This window comes from Lissotriton helveticus, chromosome 10 (assembly GCF_964261635.1).
Source record: "Lissotriton helveticus chromosome 10, aLisHel1.1, whole genome shotgun sequence".
Taxonomy (NCBI): Eukaryota; Metazoa; Chordata; class Amphibia; order Caudata; family Salamandridae; genus Lissotriton; species Lissotriton helveticus.
In genome coordinates this window covers 489,842,372-489,858,878 of record NC_136071.1, presented here as the reverse complement: position 1 = coordinate 489,858,878, position 16,507 = coordinate 489,842,372, and the positions used below count along the sequence as shown (strand labels likewise).

The 16,507-nt window shown below is 49.1% G+C and overlaps 1 protein-coding gene across 1 annotated transcript in view; it reads right to left on the bottom strand.

Annotated features, from left to right (window-relative positions):
- The window catches only part of MAPK8IP3 (mitogen-activated protein kinase 8 interacting protein 3), a 683,833-nt gene that overhangs the window by 45,487 nt on the left and 621,839 nt on the right, over positions 1 to 16,507 (bottom strand). The window lies entirely within an intron of this gene.

Below are 16,507 nucleotides of genomic sequence, written 5' to 3'. Positions count from 1 at the left end.
CATTCCCTGGATACTCGGGGGGACTGGAATGCTGTGTTGGATCAGGTCGCACCCCCCCCCCTTCCAGGAGCCCGGTGCCGCGAAGCTGACTGATACATTTGTCACATGGGCGGACGGTTGGGGACTGTCAGATTGCTGGCGTACATTGCGCCCCTCCTATAAAGAATACTCTTTTTATTCCCCAGTGCACGACTTACACACCCGCATAGACCGCTTCCTGTGTTCCCGCACGCTGGTTACGTCGGTTGGCCCCTCGGAGTATCTGGCAAAAACCTTTTTGGACCATAGGCCCCATGCGCTCATTCTCCACTGGGGCAGAGTGCCGACCCCGGTGCCAACCTGGAGCCTAAACCCACGGCTCCTGGAAGACAGACCGTTTCGGGCGACCCTGTCGGACGCCCTAACACACTACTTGGAGGACAACTGGGACTCTGCTTCCTCTAACCTGGTGGTAATGGACGCGATGAAAGTGGTGGTGCGGGGGGTAGCGATAGGTCAACTAGTGGGGGCCAGGCAAGAAATTCACAAGAAATTGGGCGAGGTGGAGGAAAGACTAAAGGGGCTTGAGCGAGAGGCGAGTGTAGATCCAGAGAGAAAGAAGGACCTACAAGAAGCATACATTGACCACGCAGAAACGTTAGAATCCTTGCGCAATGTAGATTTTAAGGCATATCTGCGGAGACAACACACTGAAGCTGACCGTTCTGGGGCCCTCCTGGCGCGTTTGGTGTGGGATAGGCCGGACCCACCGACAATTACACAAATACGTAACCCGGCGGGCACCCTAGTACAGACTCAATCCGCCATTAACCGGCCATTCCATGACCACCTGAAGGCACTCTACGCTCCTACAGGCCTAGACGACTCTACGCAGATAGCTGAGTTTATGCGCGATCTACCCTTCCCGACCTTAGCCGCAGACATACAAAAAGCGATCGAGGGGCCTATTACACAGCATGAGATACGCGCCGCGATCAAACACTTAAATAGAAATAAGACGCCGGGTATGGATGGGCTCCCGGTGGAGTTCTACTCGGCTTATGCTCAGATTCTGGTGCCGGTACTGGAAAGAACCTACAGAACGGCGTTTGAGGGACACTTACCGAAGTCAACCATGCAAACCCTGGTAATCTCCATACCTAAGCCAGACAGGGATGTTTTAGAGTTAACGAATTATAGACCTCTATCCATGTTGTCTACAGAATACAAAATTTTGAGTAGAGCTATTGCCCTGCGGATCCAACCTCACCTGCCCGCTCTTATACACCGAGATCAGTGCGGATTCCTCCCAGGGCGTAACACCTCCCTGAATACGAGACGCCTACACGCATTGATGGCTGCCTCACCAACGGCACTGACCCGAGCGGGGTGCATCGCACTTGACCTGAAGCAGGCCTTTGACTCCCTTTCCTGGCCCTTCATGTTCGAAGCTTTAAAACGCTTTGGTTTCCCTGCTTCTTTATTGCAATGGATCAAGTTGCTATACACTGACCCCACCGCCCGGGCACGAACGGGACGACATATCTCGGCGGAATACCCAGTGCATAGGGGTACCCGGCAGGGCTGCCCCCTGTCCCCAATGCTGTTTGTTCTGGCGCTTGAGCCCCTAGCCATTGCCCTCCGCATGCGCACCGAACAGTTGGGTATTCCAGTGGCAGGGACAACCCACTTACTATCCGTTTATGCGGATGACATGTTGCTCTACCTACGGGATTTGGAAGAGGACCATACGCAATTGTATGACACATTCCACAGGTTTGGAAGAATGTCGGGATTGGCCATAAACCCAGACAAATCGGTAGGCTTTTATTTCTGGGACGCACCTCACACTCCTTCCATACCCTTGGGGGCCTATCAGATTCCGGTGGTGCAAGCCACCTTTAAATACCTGGGGATTCGAATATATAGGAAAATGGAGGACCAGATTGATGGTAACATCTCCAGGGCCATTACTGGTCTTCGCAGCAGCATTGGGTTCTGGACCTCATTACCTTTGTCTGTCATGGGTCGCGTTGCGATAGCCAAAATGGTCATGCTCCCTCGCCTGCTGTATTTCTTTGTTAACTTGCCGGTATGTCTCCCACAACAGGTCTTTAACACGATAGACACCCTGCTGATTACTCTTATATGGGGGACAGGCAGACGGAGGATAAGTCTCCGTAAACTCCAGCTCGGTACCAGACTGGGCGGCCTGGGAGTCCCGGACTTCCGAGGTTATTATTACGCCAGTCAGCTCCAGTGGTTGTCATTCTGGCTGGCAGGTAGAAACCTCCACGAGATTGGCCTTGCGACGGACCGATTAGATCGGGGAGACTTACATAGTCTACTGTTGCCAAAAAGCAGGATCCCACAGATGTGTCACCCGTTACTTCGCACGCCCCTCACTTGCTGGAAGAAGGCGCTAGCGTACACTGCGTCAGTAACACCCTATTCAGGGAACATCCCACTATTGGGTATTCCAGAACCACAGGGGAGACTCACGAGGCAGACACTGCGCCACTGGACGGAGAGTGGGGTGGAGGAGATAGGGAATTTTTTCGGAGATGACACACTTCTGGATCACGGCACCTTTGTACATGTAACGGGGACCTCTGACAGACAGTATTTATTGTATGCCACTGTGTCCCACTATATTCGGACGACATGGGCGCCACAATGAACTCAACCACCTAGGCACGAACTCGTACACCTGATGTGCCACATAGGGACGGGAGGTCACTTGGTGCGTTGGTTATATACCGGGATTAGAGCACACACAGCGATGTCCCTCACCACATTACGGGACACTTGGGCAGAGGATACGGGGGAGGAAATACCTGAGAATATGTGGCGAATTGTACTCGAACACCCTAGGAGAGTTTCACGGAATGTAAAATTTAAATTTATTCAGTATATGGTCCTTCATAGGGCGTACCTAACCCCGGAAAAGATCCATAGGATGTTTCCGGACTCTCCCCACTGCTGCCCTAGGTGTAGAGTGGCTGAGGCGGGCTTCCTCCATATGCTATGGACATGCCCACCACTGAAGAGATATTGGGGGGAGGTATGTCAGACACTGAGAGAGGTAACACACATGCAGATGCAGGAGACAGCCGAGTATTGCCTAATGGGAGCCCGCCACCACCCCAAAACACTGAAAGTCAAACTGAGATTAATAGATCAGGCGCTCCTCTTGGCCATCAGGGTAATCACCATGAGATGGAAATCCCCCAGGGCGCCCTGTGCGGAGACATGGAGGAGAGATGTTGTAAAGTGGGGCCAAATAGAGAGCGTCACCCTTAAGAGAGAGGAGGATACTGGGAGACGGAAACCCCCCATAGCTATGGAGTGGGAGGTCATGCTACTGGATTTAGATAGACGGGACCCGGCACTATCCCAGGGAGATAGATCACAGGCCACACATTGAGTAGAGAGGTTTGAGGACACTCATACCAGGGACAGATTTGAAGTGTAGGTTTCTGTAAGAACGTAGTATGGATATAGTCGGTACTGCAGATCGGCGAATCACACCAATTAGAGACTCTTGTGCCCAGGAGACGGGGGTTGGGGGAGGGACAGTTGGGGGGGAGCGGGAGGGAAGGGGTTTTCTTCTTCAGACACATGTAGGGATATGGGAGTTCTCCGTCAACCTTCCCGAGGATAGGTGTGCAACGTCACAAGCCGAGGGGCCATTTTGCAAATGTAGAAGTTACGCGGATTTGTACCTATTGAAGGGGATTACTGCTGTGATCTACTGTTGGGGTGAAAATAGAAAACCGTGAATGTTAGACATGCGATGTTTACAGATGTGTTGTACCATGTATGTGCATTCATGAATAAAGAATTTAATTTAAAAAAAAAACATTGTATCATGGGCAAAGTCAGCTTAGATCTATTACGCAGTTCAGTTGGACACAAAAACCCTCACAAATGGGCACGTAACCTGGCTTACCTAAATTCCAGTCACCTGTTTTTGCCCTTTAATTTGACACACAAACAACAACTATCTGCAAAAAAGGATACCATGTACACAATGTTGCACCTAGAGTAGTTAGAACAGCTCCCATTTACAATAGCCAAAACACCTTCTGCTGTCTGGTTAATACACAGTGTAATTACTTTACCAATATCAACTTTTCCATTCACATCATGCATGAAATATTTCCCAGTCGGTAGATATGAACCCCTAGGAGGCAGCAGCATTTATGAGTTATGGTCACTCCCATTTTCATATTGTTGTGAACGTGCCAATAATGAGGTCTTCCATACTGGGGAGGAATGAGACTCTTCTGTCGGACAGTCACTCGTTTGCAAACAAGTGACTATTCAGTATCAAATTATGACTGCTATAGCCACCAGCAAGCCTGAAGACCAGGGAGTAAGAGCCATGCTGTTCCTCACTGTACCGCACCGTGGACTTCAAATCCTGTGAGCCCACTGGGACCTTGGATGCACTCAAAGGTGCGGCCAGCCCTGTGGCCGTGTAACCGCCAGCAAGCCAGCAGAGCAGGGGGTGAGAGCTATGCTGTTCCTCACCGCACCGCTTCGGGCACTTCAAATCCCGTGAGCCTCCAGGGACCTTGGACGCACTCAAAGGCGTACCGCAGCCGTGTAGCAGCCAGCAGACCAGGGGGTGAGAGCTGTGCTGTTCCTCGCCGCACTGTACCGGGGACTTCAAATCCAGTGAGCCGGGACCTTGGACGCGCTCAAAGGAGCGACACAGCCCTGCAGCACGAGACGCGCAGGGGGGTGTGCCCAGTCCTTACCCAAGAGAAGCTAGGCCAAGGGTGGGCCCATCCACACCTGTTGAAGTTCACCCCCTCTGATAAGTGGACCCTGAAAAGGATCTTCCGCTCTCTGCACTGAAAGCCGCCTGCCGAAGAAATGGGTAAGCGAAAGACACCAAACAATCACGTGGGGTGCAGCAGTGAATACATCAATGCTTTTCTATCAAGGGCCACAAATGTTCTTTCTCAAGAAATAGAGCTCAATGAGCGTCGACTCTTCCTGGAAGAAGGTAAAACGGAACACTGATCTAATATTTCCCATTCCTGATGTGCCCCTCAAAACATCTATAAGGAATGGAAATTAACCTCCCTCTGCTCCTTTAACCAGTATCCCAGTGATTTTACCAGGTGCTGAGTCACCTACCTTATCTGAATCAATAAATCAGCCAGTGTAAAAGAGGAAAAGGGGTGGAAGGAACCCAAACTCCAAACTAAAGTTATGAGAACTACTAGAGCAACAAGAGCAGCAGCACCCACAGAAGCTGAAAAGAGTATGAACCAACCTTCGCCTGAGACATTTTATTATTTCATGAAAGACGAGGTTGTATGGCAAAGATTAGAAAATACGATCACCCTCTTACTCAAGCCATTACTGTGCAGAGTAATGAAGAATTGAGTAAAGTCTAGTCCTCCTTGACGAAAATGGTCCAAGTGTTTTCGGTTTTTCGCTTACTGTTCGCCAGGGGGGCTCGTCAACCACAAAGGAGAGTCACAGGTGGGGTATCATATTTAAATACTGCACATCCTTCCAAGCTCATGGACCCCTCACTAGTTTCTGTCTCTCAAGATCAGGCCCCCGCAGTCTCTCAACCCCCATACAGCAGAAGAAATAGCAGAAGAACCAAGTGGAGGGGGAAAAAAAATGATTTAAGTAGAGTGAGTCTTTTTCAGAGCCCAAATGAACTCAGGCGGCTACAAATGGGCGATTACAGAAGGCTAGATGAGGGCCAGGTAGGCGTAAAAAAACTACCATATTAGTCACTGGATTTTCCCCCTGCAGCCTCGCCGCTTGTCCTGGTCTTGGTAAATGACTCAATGTTAAAAGAGGGGCAAAGGGAATAAACTGCACAGCTCATGCACAACACACTCCACTGGCTAACCAAACACCTTGAAAACTCTGAGGGAAGTGGTGAGGGTATGACCATATATAAACAAAGAAAGGATGACCCCTCACAGACTTATAAGGGACTGGGGGGAAAAGATAAGCATCAAAGGTAAAAAATGTCCCGAGTAAAACAATGGACATCCAAAAGTATATCCAAACTCAGTATAACTCCTGAAGGTATCTCACTATAGACAGCATGCCCATTCAATAGGCGGGAAAGGCAAAGGTACAAATGCACATATGGGACAAAGGTTCATCGGTGTGTAGCAGGCTATAAAAATGTCTGAGACATATCACAACATAGAGAATTTAGGCTGTAGTCATATTTTAAGGCATATAGTAACACATGTTTGGTAAAAATCTTGTTTCAAAGATATTTTTATTATCAAAAACAGTTCACACAATCAATTGTAATTTATGAACACCATTAAAAAACAGGTTAAAACCCCATATTACATATAGGCAATTATTTACTCATGATAAAAAATTTTAAACTTTTATGCAACATCATTAAAAACACAAAGAATCACAAAGGTCGACGCGGCGTTTCGGTTTTTTTCTTTGAACACCTTCTTCAGGACTGATTCTTATTCCAGAAAAGTAAAAATGGCTCTGCTGGAGGGTACTGACTATCCCAGAAAGGAAAATCACCAACTGCCGTATTCAATTAACAGGTGTGAAAGCCCTCTTTGGTTTGGGTACTGGACCAATGTTCATTAACTAGCCATCTGTATTGACAGGCGTGCTTCAGGTCGTGTCTCTGGACCTGTTGGTCTGTTTTATTCTTGTTGGGTATTGCTGCCAGGAGGAGCCACCGTTAAATGAAGCGGTTCTTTACCAGGTAAATAGGGAATCAAACACCGCTGATATCTTGATCTTCTTTGGTATGATCGTAGAACAGCGTACAACTTGTCACCTGACTTGAGGATGATCACGTGACTGTGTAGTTATCTTTCAGATTATGGTCGGCCTCCCTGCTCCTGACCAGACACTTTATTATTGCCAGAAAAGTCGGGCTGGGTTAGTCCCTTCATGAAAGGGGACTGCATAGTAGTACATTTCAATGATAATGTGTAGTTAGATTTGTCTTAGGCAGGCTTGATGAAGCTGGCTTATCTAGGGCCCAGATCTCTGTCTTACCATTCGAGCACTTATATAGCTATATTTTATTCTTTAGCAATGCCCTTAATAGAGATCCGAGCACAAGGATGGTTGGCAATGAAAAAATAGGTAACATGGGTAGTCGTGAGCTGAGAGTCAAAAATAGATTTGACCCTCTGAATGACCTAAAGGCCTGTGATTGACTACCCACGGTCGCTATAAACCAACCCAGGGAGGAGGGATATAAAACCATTAAACATGGGGTTTAATAATTCCAGACCGACAGAAAATCGAGCACAAGGAAATTATAAAGCTAGCCTCCTGGAATGTGGCGGGCATTGGGTCGAAGTTGGGCAATCCCCATTGGCTAGCGTACTGGCAGAATCAGGATGTCTTATGCCTACAGGAGAAATTGGCCACTGCCCTTATATTTATAGATGGATATCGCTCATTTCCAACTGAAGCAATCCCATATCTTTCAGGAAGAAAGAGGAAGAAGCAGGGGTTATTAGCCCTAATATCGAATACCTTTTCAATAAAATAAAGAAATTTGAGAGCTGAGTCCCCATTTTCATCTTCTTTTGGTTGAGGGGAATTGGCACCTAATACATTTTTAAAATAATAATTTTGGGGGCGATATGCAGACAGTGGTGGGCCCATTAGAAAGAGAAATCAATAAAATTAATAGAGCCACCAGAAAAACGGTCTTAATATCATCTGCGTAGGTGACTTTAATGTCCAACCATGTACATTTAAACTGAAGAAGGTCTGTTGCTTAGAAGATACATTCGGTGACCCTATTTACCATTTCACTCACCACGAATATGGAAATAGTTTAAACAGGCTGCAATTTGCTAGAAAACTGGAAATTATAAACAAAGTAGATGCCGTAACGGGCAATCTCTTTAAGCCCTTTACTTGTAATGAGTATAAATCCTCACTTGATTTTGCATTGCCATTTGTTTCCCTCCAGGTAAAGATTACTCAAGTTGACACCCAGTTCTCAAGCTTTAGTTATCTTACAATGACTGTGGATCCCTGAAATACTATGCCAATAATAAAAATCCACTGGCGCAGGTTGTGGTTAATGGTCGAGTTTCGGCTCCCTTTTCCCTCGGTAGGGGGACCAGGCAGGGGTGCCCCTTGTCTCCACTGCTTTTTGCTCTCGCGTTAGAGCCGCTGGCTGCGTGGCTTCGCTGGGAGCCTTCTCTCAAGGGTATACGTTGGTCCCCAGATTTTGAGGATCGTGTCTCGCTTTACGTGGACGACATTCTTCTTTACCTTACTTCCCCGCGTAAATCTTTAAATGTCTTATTTGACGTTCTCACCTCGTTTGGCAAAAATTCTGGTTTGATTATAAACTGGGCTAAATCCTGTGTCTATGTTCTTTCGGGAGATCTGCCCCCGTTACCGAATAGATTTCCCATCCAGGTTGTCCAGTCCGGTTTCAAATATCTGGGGGTTTTTATTACTCTGGATTCGTCGCTCCGGTTTGAACGTAATCTCCTTCCCCCGCTTCATAGACTTAGGCTGGACGTGGCTCGCTGGCGTAAATTACCCTTGTCGCCGCTGGGCAGAGCCGCCCTTTTCAAGATGATGTCCTTACCGCGATTCCTTTACGCACTCCAGAATTCCTATGATGATATCCCCGCTACTTATTTCCGAGAGGTCGAGAGTCTACAAAGGCAACTGATTTGGGACGGGCGCCCACGTATTGCCCTTGCGAAGCTCACCATCCCTTGGTATGACGGGGGCATAGCACTTCCTGATATCAGGAGATATTATTGGGCTACCCAACTATCTGCCATTAACCACTCAATGTATTCCCCGGGTCCGGATCCGGCCTTTGAAATGGACAGACTCCAACTGCCGGGTGGGGATTTTAATAGAGCGCTTTATTCTAGGTCGGTTGGGCGCCACCTTACGGGACCGACCAGGATTGCGGTTAGTGTATGGCGCGCTGCGAATGTGAGCTTGGGATGGGATGAACGAGTGACGCTGGCGACTCTGCTTTATGCATCTGAGCGTCTGGGATGTCTCTGGACGACGAAGGGGTTTGACCGCTGGGACATGATTGGAATCTGTAGAGTGGGTGACGTGTGTGCGAATGGAGCGGTGAAGTCCTTCGAGGCCCTTCGGAATGATTATGACCTGAGTGATAGAGAATTTTTTAGATATTTACAGGTCCGTCATGCCCTCACTTCTGTTCTGACTTCCGGTACCGCCATCCCCGAGTCCTCCCCCCTCGAAGATCGTATCCTGGATGGTCATCTCCCTGATAGCACTATCTCCTTGATTTATAAGAAGCTAATTCACAATCGCGCTGACTTGCTTGTTCGACTTAGAGAGACATGGGTCGGCGACGGGCTGGAATTGGATGACGAGGATTGGCAGTCAGCACTTTCTTCCCCGAAAGAGGTCGCCATTCCTGCCCGTCTCCATCAGGTTCAGCTCAAGATCCTCCACCGGGTGTATGTTACTGGTCCTCGTTTGGTTGCGATGGGTTTTTCCCCGGATGGCCTATGCAAGCGTGGGTGTGGGATGAGTGCTACGTTTCTTCACATCATTTGGGAGTGTCCGAGGGTGGCTGCCTATTGGACTGAGGTGCTTGCGGTGATGGCTGATGTGACTGGAATTGCCCTGGTGCCGGAGGCCCGGAGATGCTTGTTGAACGTGTGGGAACCTACCGACTATTCGGTGGCCCAGACCAGATGGGCGACCCTGGGGTATATGGTTGCGAAGCGGGACATTGCGCAACTTTGGGGCTCGCACAGGCCCCCCACTGTCTCTGTGTGGGAAGAAAACATGGACTGGTCTATGTTCCGCGAAAAGACTGTTTACACAGCCAGGGGCAGACCTAGGGCATGGACGAAGATCTGGTGTCAGTGGAACGCCTATCGTGGAGATATTTGTGCTCCTCCACTGGTGGAAGCCCCTGATGTTACCCTATCTCCCTGGGCTGGCGTTCCTGAAATTTCGTATACTGTCCTTTGGTTTGATTGACCTCCCCGCTGTCCCCCCACCTTGCCTTATCCTATTGATTGTGATTTCGTATTCCTGATTAGTGGGTTTCCCCCCCCCTTCAGGGCTGACTCTGTTTATTACGCATTCGCCTTTTTTTGATGTTTGTTGCTTTTGGTGTTTTTGAAAAAAGAAAAAAAAAAAAAGAAAGAAAATTGCCTTCTCTTGTTTATATTGTGGGCGACATCTTGTATCCGGTTTGTGCCTGACCGCCGGAGTGGCGACCATTGTTTTTTATCACATTGTACGTCGATCTTAGCGGCCAGCCCGTGCGGTTGTAGGCCCATTCCTGTAAACATGATTTTGTTGCTCAATTAAAGTTTTTAACCAAAAAAAAAAAAAAATAATAAAAATCCAGAAGCCAACTCTGGCAAGGAAAAATTGCTATCAATTAAAATGGAGTTACATCGAGCCCTTCCGACTTACTTTGTGGAATTGCTTGAGGAAGTGAAATTGGCTCTGACTCGCTCTCAGCCGACAAGCGAAGCCCCAGCTGGCTTGACCATACTTGCTCAAAATCATCCCTATAAGATCTGTACAGAGCCCTCAAAGCACAACCTAGAGATAGTTCCTTGATAAAGACCCTCCGAAATGATTATTCAGCAGTAAGTAAGGTAGGGGAAAGGGCTCGACGGGAGGAGGACTGGGAAAATCTTGAAAAGGTAGCTAGTACCAAAAACAGCAGAGATTTTTGTAAGGTGATTAATGCACCCTTTTTCAAAAACCCTACTGATCCCAGGCTGGATTCCCATGTTATGGAAGATGCATGGGTGGATCATTTTGAGCGGGTTTTTGGCTCTAATGATATCTCTTTGAACGACCCCCCACTCAAGTCTTTGCTCCGAAGCAGCATTTAATATTTTCTTTCGAGGAAATAAGAACTGGGTTGGGTAAATGCAGTAGCGGATGGGCCACAGGTCCGGATGGGATCCCTTTCGATTTCTTTTTAAAACATCAAAACTTGTGGGCCCCATTACTAACAAATGTATTCAATGCATTAGCTCTACCCGGCCCCTTAGCTTTGTGCAAAACCAGCATAATTGTACCGATATATAAAAAGGGCGACAAAGAGAACCCACAGAACTATAGACCGATCTCCCTGCTGGATACTACTGCGAAGCTCATGGGCCGATTATTGTTTCACAGGGTGAAAGAGTGGGCAAGGGAGAAGAACATACTGATGCAGGTGCAGTACGGTTTCTAAAGAGGCAGAGGCACAATAGACCAGTGTCTCAACCCAAGTCTGACCATAGATAAATACACCAGAGCTAAGGGCACCCAGACCTTTATGGCGTTTATGGACTTAACAGCAGCATTTGACGGTGTGAGGGGACACTCCTGTTGAGAAGCCGCTTTGGATTGCTGAAGCCTCTTTGTCTCCTGACGCCGGACCTGCTTCCTACCTCGCCGGACCCGCTACGCGGGTCCCGCAGCGTGGTATTTCTTAAGGGGCTGCTGACTTGGGCTGTTCTCTGGACCGGCAGGGTTGCGAGCGAAGCAGGGACTCCGTGGACCAGGAGCCCCTGCGTGCCCCATCACCATCAGCTGGGCTGCTCTCCCTGCCGGCCGCGCCCCCGCCCATAGAGTTTAAACAGGCGGGATCTCCCGCGTTCAAACGGGACACTCCTGTTGAGAAGCCGCTTTGGATTGCTGAAGCCTCTTTGTCTCCTGACGCCGGACCTGCTTCCTACCTCGCCGGACCCGCTACGCGGGTCCCGCAGCGTGGTATTTCTTAAGGGGCTGCTGACTTGGGCTGTTCTCTGGACCGGCAGGGTTGCGAGCGAAGCAGGGACTCCGTGGACCAGGAGCCCCTGCGTGCCCCATCACCATCAGCTGGGCTGCTCTCCCTGCCGGCCGCGCCCCCGCCCATAGAGTTTAAACAGGCGGGATCTCCCGCGTTCAAACTGGACACTCCTGTTGAGAAGCCGCTTTGGATTGCTGAAGCCTCTTTGTCTCCTGACGCCGGACCTGCTTCCTACCTCGCCGGACCCGCTACGCGGGTCCCGCAGCGTGGTATTTCTTAAGGGGCTGCTGACTTGGGCTGTTCTCTGGACCGGCAGGGTTGCGAGCGAAGCAGGGACTCCGTGGACCAGGAGCCCCTGCGTGCCCCATCACCATCAGCTGGGCTGCTCTCCCTGCCGGCCGCGCCCCCGCCCATAGAGTTTAAACAGGCGGGATCTCCCGCGTTCAAACGGGACACTCCTGTTGAGAAGCCGCTTTGGATTGCTGAAGCCTCTTTGTCTCCTGACGCCGGACCTGCTTCCTACCTCGCCGGACCCGCTACGCGGGTCCCGCAGCGTGGTATTTCTTAAGGGGCTGCTGACTTGGGCTGTTCTCTGGACCGGCAGGGTTGCGAGCGAAGCAGGGACTCCGTGGACCAGGAGCCCCTGCGTGCCCCATCACCATCAGCTGGGCTGCTCTCAGTGCCGGCCGCGACCCCGCCCATAACGTGAACTAGTGAACTAGTACTTTAAGACCTTAGCACGCCCGCTGCGCGGGAGCGCGCGGGAGCGTCCCGGGAGAAGCCCGGGACAAGGGCGGGGCCGTCTGCGGCCGTCTTAGGCCGGAGTAGGCTGGGCTGGGCCCACCCTCTTGGTTGTGCTATTAGGCGCTAAAATTTTGGCATCTGTTATAGTGTCTTATACACTTCACCACACCTTAGACGCCATGCCTTCCCCGATTAGGGAAAGCACCCCTAGGAAACAGGGTGGGTTAAAAACCTTAGATAATTATTTTTCCCGGGCTGTGGGAGACGGGGATAAAGAGGGCACCTTAAACCGGCTGAGGGTTGAACGGAGACGTTCAATAGATAACCTGAAAAACAGACCCCTGTGTGATGATCGTACCACGCCTAATACAGAATTGCCCACAATAGATGACGTTCCCATCCTGTTGAGAGAGGGTAGTAAAACTCCGGTAACTTCCCCAACGAGCTCTACCCCTGCGAGCAGTATATGCTCCAACAAGGTGACTATTGATTTAATTTCCCAACGTTCCCCGATTTTGCAACCTAGGAAAGCCAAACCGAAGTTTGTAGCGGCACATGCAGCCTTTGGGCCTCCATCAAAACGTAGGAGAAAGGCGAAGGGGGCACAGGGGAAACATAGACCTAAACCCCTTATTTTTGAGTTTGGGAAGTCATCTAAGCCCATTTCATCACCTGTGTCAGTAGTGGAGGCGTCACAGTTAAAAACTGCCACACAGACTAGTGCGCCTACCGGTGTGTTGGCAAACACAGCAAATAATATTGTCAATGTCCCCCTTTCTGTTGTCCCGTTGGGAAACTTGGAATTTCTACTGAGGTCACTATTGCTACCCATCAGTGAAAGCATAAAAAAGGTGGAAATTAGATTAACCATCCTTGAAGCCACACTAAATAGCCTAAAAATACCAGTTACATCGCAAGGAAGGGTATCAGAGCCCACCGCCATATCAATAGCCCCAGGTAAACAACTGCCAGAAAAAGGAACGAATCCTGCACCAACGCAGACAGTAATGGTGGCCGCACCCCTATTTCCCCAGAGTAACAACCCTACCCGAATGGAGATATCCAACCCTATTGGGCCTATCCCCCCAGTAAAACCTACCACACAATCACAGCCTTTAGATAGAGCTGTGTTAATGCCCCCAAAGAAGCCCCCCCCTAAGCCACGTAGACCTAATTTACCCCCAGAGTCAAATGACTTTACTGTAGTGATGGCGGGTGTTCCCCCGTTAGAAGAAGGCGAAACAGAGGATTTTTGTATCTTAAAAAGCAGGGTAATTAAATGGCTTAATCTGAATAGACCCTTACCAGAGCACTTAAATAATGAAATTATTATGGTCAGAAGGGTCCCTTGGGTGGGGAGAAGCCGTAAATCTATAAAAGGGGACTGCATATTGGTCAGCTGTAGGGACGTGAGAACTGTTTCTTATATATGCCAGGGAAAGAACAGATCGCTAGAGTCAACCATCCAAACCCTGCATGTGTCCTTTTTCTTTCCCCCCACCAACGTACCTGCACATGTGACCCGGCCATATAGCAACTGGGAAAGGGTGGGTCAGAGGGGTGTTCATTACGAGTTCAACCCTAGACCATTATTTAGCCGCCCAGAGTTACCCTTCCACACGTCTAATCGGTTTCATTGCCTGGATGGCCTTGAGGGGGTAGATTGACAAATAAATGAGGGCACACGGGGACTAGGGGGTAGAGGGGCCCTGTATGACGATCAGGAGAAGCACAGTTCCGAGGCAAAGCAAATTTCACCAAGCTCTGCCCGGACACAGGGGCCTGATGAATGTAGGCCTATAGATACTGCCTGTATAGGCGGGGCACAGGGGTTGGAAAAGGAAAAACAAGGGTGCGATCCAGTAGGAGGGCTACTGGGAGGAGGGGTACAAGGGGGTGAGGCTTTAAGAATAATCTCATGGAATATAGCAGGCCTTGCCGGGAAATTCAATAACATGGAGTGGCTTGATTATATTAGAAAATTTCATGTGATCTGCCTGCAGGAAACCTGGGCCCTGGAGAATAATTACCATTTGCAAGGGTACAGGTGTTTCTTTGTACCGGCTCAAAAATCAAGATCAGGGAGAGCAATGGGAGGATTAATTATATATATAGACCTTTGCCTCCCTGGAAGTTATACCTGTCTGGATTGGAACTCCCACAGGATTCAGGCAATGAGGTTCTCTGGGAAAGGCCTCAGATTCGTTGCAGTTAACATCTACAACGATGCGACAGCAGGATCTAATGTCTCTTTGGCTGAGGAATTAGATAACAGGTTGGGCCAGGCTATTTCAAATCAAAAAAAGGGGCAGCCATATGGGCTGGTGGTCATGGGAGACTACAATTGCCACCTGTGCCCGGTTCTGGTCCATACAAATATTGATTGGTCACGATGCCCCAGGGAGAAGGGCCCGCATTTTTCTCACACACTGTTGGGCTCTGCCCTTAGAATGCTACGGCTTAAGTATGACCTAGAACATACCATTAATATGATAGGGACGCAGGTGGATGGTACACTCCCTCCCACATTCAAGGGACGAGGATGTTCTTCTTTTATAGATTACATTCTGGTCTCAAGGTCCCTAATTAATAAGATTATCAGTGTAGGGATCGAATGGAGTGGCTTCAGTGACCATAATCCTCTTGTCCTGGATCTGTCGTACAGGGTGGGCCCAAGTACTAGAGTCCAAAGTACACTCTCTGAAAGAGCAATAGACCAGGGCAGGAGATTAAAATGGGCAAAAATAGATGGGGAAAAGTTCTACAAGGGCCTGGTGGACGCAGGGAAACTCGCTATTAATGATTGTCTGGATACTGAGGTCCAAGGGTCAAGGATATTAGAAGCCTTTGATCAGATTGCTAAACTGGTTGACGGTCTATTAAAGACCGGTGCGCCACTGAAGAACCACGGAAATCCGCGATGGTTTGACAATGACTGTTCTAAAGCTTTGAGGGAGCTGAAAAACTGCCTCAAAAGTAAGCCAAGGGTTCCCCAAATAGTCAAGAAGTGTAGGGACACTTACAAAAAGGAGATTAAACGGAGGAAACTTGCTTTGCAGGCGGAAGCATGGGCAGATTTACGGGAAGCAGGGGAAAGAAAGGATTTAGCAGGGTTTTGGAAAATAATTAATAACCCAACGTTCCAGGAAAAATATGCCCCGGATATAGGGGCTAATGTTCTCCCAGAGCAGTGGGTTACCCACTTTAGGAGCCTGTATAACTATGAGTCTGGCTCTAGTGAAGAGCCGTTGGCCATTTCAACTGAGGCTCCATTAGTAGAATTTACTACTAGGGAGATCACTGTAGGGATGGAGAGCCTGACCAGAAATAAAGCCCCGGGGCCTGATGGAATCCCCCCAGACCTGTTCCTGAGCAATATCGAACTTTGGGCCCCTCTAATGACAAGGGTTATTAATACTGCCATTACCTGTGGCCTGCCCCCGTCTTGGTCCACGGCGGTAATTGTGCCGATTTTTAAAAAGGACAGTAGGGATGACCCGAAGTGTTACCGCCCGATTTCCCTGATCGATGTGTCGGCAAAACTTTTGGGAAGGGCAATTCTTAATAGACTGTCCGAGTGGACCGAGGAAAATAACATCTTCTCGGACACTCAATACGGATTTAGGACAGGGAGGTCGACTAGCGACCAGTGCCTGAACCTATATATGCTGACTGCCAAGTATACCATGGCTAGTGACGAACCCGTTTACATGGGTTTCATGGATCTGGCAGCAGCATTTGATCACGTCAACAGGGAAAAATTGTGGGGTATGATGCTTAGTATGGGGATAGAGAGGGGTTTAATTAATATATTGAGAGAATTGCACAGCGACACCACTGCAAAGGTTCGCTTTAATAGGGAGGGGGGACTGACTACCTCCTTTCCCTGCATGAGTGGAGTCCGGCAAGGTTGCATTCTTGCCCCCTTTTTGTTTTCCCTTTACATTAATAATCTGGAGCAGTTTTTGTTAGGTCTAAAGGCAGATTGCCCAAAGGTTGGGTTGCGTCATATTCCTGTTCTGCTTT